This window comes from Oratosquilla oratoria, chromosome 38, assembly GCF_046742065.1.
Source record: "Oratosquilla oratoria isolate Oo_2021 chromosome 38, ASM4674206v1, whole genome shotgun sequence".
In the NCBI taxonomy this organism is placed as follows: Eukaryota; Metazoa; Arthropoda; class Malacostraca; order Stomatopoda; family Squillidae; genus Oratosquilla; species Oratosquilla oratoria.
Window position 1 is genome coordinate 38,187,039 of NC_134814.1, and position 5,000 is coordinate 38,192,038.

Genomic DNA, 5,000 nt, shown 5'->3' on the forward strand with positions numbered 1-5,000 from the left:
TATATTTTCCATTTTTCAGGTCTTCTGTCTTTTTTCCATCTGTTCCAGGCTTTGTCTCTTTTGTCCTTTAACTCCCTACAACTTTTGTTGTACCAGCATTTTACATATTCTTTTTCTTGTTTTTGTCTTGGGACATACTTTTCCACTCCTTTTTTGTAAATTTTTGTCAAAATATTCCATTTCTCTTCCACTGTTGTTTCTTCTTTGTATATTTCTTCCCAGTTTTCTTGTTGGAAGAATTCTCTTATTTTATCAAAGTTTGTTTTTTCATACATCATTCTTCCTTTTCTATATTGTTCATTTCTTTTCATATATTTTTCTTCATTAAGTTCCAGTTCAATCAATATGTGGTCACTTTTACCTATTGGTGTTTTATATTCAATCTTGTCCACTATTCTAGGTTCAGATGTAATTATTAAGTCTAGTCTCGATGGTTCTTCTTCATTTCTATACCTAGTGTTCTCTTGTATCCATTGTGTCATTGAATGGTCAGTAATCATCTCAAGTAGAGCATTTCCCCATGAGTCATCACCACTCTTTACTGTCATTTCTTCCCAGCAGATTTCTTTGCAATTAAAGTCGCCCATCATAACTATTCTTCCTCCGTCTTCCATTATTTTAGTTAATGCTATCTTTGTGTCCTCTAACATACTTTTATGTTCACTCTCCTCCCATGAGGCTGTTTTCGGAGGCACATAATTGATCACAAATTTTCTGCTCTTCTTATCTCGGTCTTCCACTTCTATCATAATCATCTCTACTGTATTCTTTCCATATATGACACCTTTCACGTTTATATCCTTCTTAGTCAGGAACATAACTCCACCCCCTTGTTTTTTCTCTCTGTTTCTAATCCAATAATTGTATGTATCATGTCCTACACTGTTGGGTGGTAGTGGGCCTTTTAATTTTGTTTCTACAATTCCCATTATGTCCGGTTCTTTTTCTTTCAAATAATCATTCAGTTCATTCAATCCTGTTATCAATCCATCTATATTTGTGTAAGACACTCTTAGTTTTCTGCCACTTCCATTGTATTCTCTGTTTCCCTTATGTTTTTCTTTAGTATGTCGAACTGCTTTATTTTCATGTTCACTACTCTCCAATAGAATCTCTCTTTCTCTGACTCCGTTCTTTCCTCGTTTTTTGCCTTAGCTTCAATTCTTTTCTGCTTTTCTGCCTCTCTTTCCTCCTTATTCATTTCTCTTTTTATCCATACCTTTTTATATTGATCATTTGTTGCTAGTTTCCCTGTCTTGGATAGAATTTTCTCTGCTGTTGTTTGTGACCTGAATTTAATCTTAATTGGTCTGGTCTTATCTGTACTATATTTTCCGAGTCTGAATTTTTCCTCAATTTCCTTTATAATTTCTGGTTCATCTTCCTGGACTAATTTTAATAAACTGCTTACTCTTTCATTTTCCTCCTTGATTCTTGCAGTTCTATCTGGGTTATGTTTCTCTTCCATTCCTAATATAATTATACATTTCTTTTTGTCAGCTAATTCTCTTACTATATTCTCCTTCTGTCTCATCACTTTAATAACTGAGTCTTCATTATGTTCTTTCAATTGCTGTTTGACTATGTCAGTGAATGAAACCTTATTCCCTTCTTGAGTTATTCTCCAATTTTTAGCTTCTGTAGCTAGTTTCTCTCTGTTTTCATTACTATTCTTCTTCAATTTCTCATTCTCCTCCTTTACATTTCCTAACTGTCTTTTTAGGTCCTCTATTTCTTCAGTTAAGTTTCTGTTAGCCTTCTCTAGTTGTTCCAACCTTTCAATTCTTTGAAAAATGGAGTCTACGTTACCTAACTTACGCTCCAAGTCCTCGATCACCTTATCAACTCTCTCCTCTAGTCTTATCAGTCGGGGGGGGGTTGTGTCCCCCCCACCCTCTTTAAATCCCTGGAACATATTCTCGTCACTTTCTTCTGTATTGCTCCTCTCTATACTTCTAATCTTTACATTTTTATTAGACATTTGATCCTCGCTAAGTCTTTTGTTTACCTTCCGCTTGTCTGGCTGGTCAAAGTCTACTCCCTCCTCATTTCCTTCCATTTCCCTCAGTAATCCCTCCCCTTTTCCTCTTTCCCTACGTTCCCACTACTCCACGAGCAATTTCCCCCCCACCCTGCAAAAACACTAGGCACTTCTCTTTGCGTTGGGATCCACAGACTTCACTTTTCTTCAGAACGTCTTCTAAGCCGTCCATTCGTTGAAGTGTGTGTGTGTGTGTGTGTGTGTGTGTGTGATACACACACACACACACACACACACACATATATATATATATATATATATATATATATATATATAGATATATGTATGTGTGTATGTATATATATATAGATATATATATACATATATATGTGTGTGCGTGTGTGTGTGTGTGTGTGTGTGTGTGTGTGTGTGTGTGTGTGTGTGTGTGTGTGTGTGTGTGTGTGTGTGTGTGTGTGTGTGTGTGTGTGTGTGTGTGTGTGTGTGTGTGTGTGTGTGTGTGTGTGTGTGTGTGTGTGTGTGTATTTACCTAGTTGTATTTTACGGGAAGGGGAGCTTTGCTCGTAGTGTCCCGTCTTCATGCCTCGTTTTATCTAGACTGTTTTTAAATTCATGTATCGTTTTTGCACACACCACATTTTCATCTAACTTGCTCCAAACGTCTATTACCCTGTGGGGAAAGCTGTTCTTTTTCAAGTCTCTTCTATGACTGTCTTTCTTGATTGTCTTTCCATGTTCTCTTGTATCTCTACTATCCCATGTATTAGATCCTCTCTATCAATAGTTTTGTATGCCTTTCATGATTCTATAAATAGTTATCAAGTCTCCTCTCTCTCTTCTTTTATCTAATGTCTGTAGCTCAAGTTTTGCTAGTCTCTCTTCATATAATAGTTCTGAGAGTGTTGGTGCCAATTTCGTAATTACTTTTTACATTCTTTCAAGTTTTGTTCTACATTCTTTGTACTTGGTGACCACGTCGTCGCTGCATACTACAATCTTGATCCTATCAAAGTGACCAGTATCTTATTCACCATTTCTTCGTCCAGGTATGTAAATACCACTTTGATTGATCTTATTAAATTATAAGTCTCTCCAAAATTTTTGTTTATATGTTTCTCAGGGGACATATTATTCATAATAATGACTCCCAGGTCCTTATTTTCTACTTTTTTTATTTCTTCCTCTCCTAATTTATAAGATCCTACTATTTTTTTTTCCTCCAAATTCTATTATACTATACTTCTTAATATTGAATTCCATCTCCCACTTCCTGCTCCATTCCCATACTTTATTGAGATCACTCTGCAGCGACTCACAATCTTCTACAGTGTTCACTTTTTTCAACAATTTTACATCGTCCGCAAAGAAGCTCATATAACTTTCAATTACTTTATCCATATCATTAATATATATAGCAAACATTATTGGGGCCAGAATTGTTCCTTGTGGAACTCCACTAATCTCTTCATCCCGATTAGAGTGTTTGTTTCTTATCACCACTCCCATTTTTCTTTCATGCAAGAAGTCTTCCATCCATTTCAGCAGTTTGCCCTGTATTCCTCCTGCAGTTTCTAATTTCTTTAGCAATTTCTTATGTGGCACCTTATCAAAAGCTTTTTTCAGGTCTAGAAATGCACAATCAGCCCATCCATCTCTTTCTTGTATTACATCTATTAACCTTGAATAGAAGCACATTAAGTTTGTGACGCATGATCGTCCTTGTTTAAATCCAAATTGCCTTGGATTTAGTACGTTGTTTTTTCCAAATGCCTTACCCATCTAATTTTGATCATTCTTTCACAAATTTTAGCTATCGTACTTGTAGGAGGGACCTACAAGTAGGGTCTTCCTTGTTTCCCCCTTTATATATTGGTACTATATTTGCTCTTTTCCAATCTTCTGGAACTTTTCCTTCTTTCAATGAACTGCTTATTAGACTGTATTTTGTCTGCTAGTTCGTTCCTGCATTCTCTCAAAATCCAGTTTACCATTTCATCTGGTCCATGCGATTTTTTTACATCAAGATTACTCAAGTGATTCATTATTTCTTTCCTTGTTACTTTTATCTCTTTCATAGGGAGGACTTTCTCCTCCCACTCGACATCTCTAAGTTGTATGTTCTCCCTCGTAAACACCGATTTAAAATGCTTGTTCATAATTTCTACCATTTCTATTTCCTCTGTGTATTCAACTCCTCCTTGTCGTAGTTTCTCTAATTCTTGTTTGTTTTTCAGTTTGTTGTTTACAAATCTGTAAAATAGTTTTGGTTAATCATTACATTTTTCTATGACATATTTTTCGTATTTTCTAAACCGCACACTTGTACATATTGATTTCTATAACTAGTATATAGTTTCCATTTTTCAGGTCTTTTGTCTTTTTTTCATTCTATCCAAGCTTTATCCCTTTTTTCGTTTAATTCCCTTCATCTTTTGTTGTACCAACACTTTACATATACTTTTTCTTGTTTTTGTCTTGGAACATACTTTTCCACTCCTTTTTTATATATTTTTATCAAAATATTCCATTTCTCTTCTACTGTTGTTTCCTCCTTGTGTATCCTTTCCCAGTCTGCTTTTTGAAAGAACTCTCTTATTTTATCAAAATTTGTTTTTCCATACATCAATCTTCCCTTTTTATATCGTTCGTTTTTTCCATGTATTTTTCCTCATTTAATTCCAGTTCAACCAATATGTGGTCACTTTTACTTATTGGTATCTTATATTCAATCTTGTCCACTATTTCAGGTTCTGATGTAATTATTAGGCCCAGTCTCGATGGTTCTTCCTCATTTCTATACCTAGTATTCTCTTGTATCCATTGCGTCATTGTATGTTCTACAATCATATCAAGTAGTACATTTCCCCATAGGTCGCCTCCACCCTTCACTGTCATCTCTTCCCAGCAGATTTCTTTAGAATTAAAGTCACCCATTATAACTATTCTCCCTCCATCTTCCATTATCTTATTTAGTGTTATCCTTGTGTCTTCTAACATATTT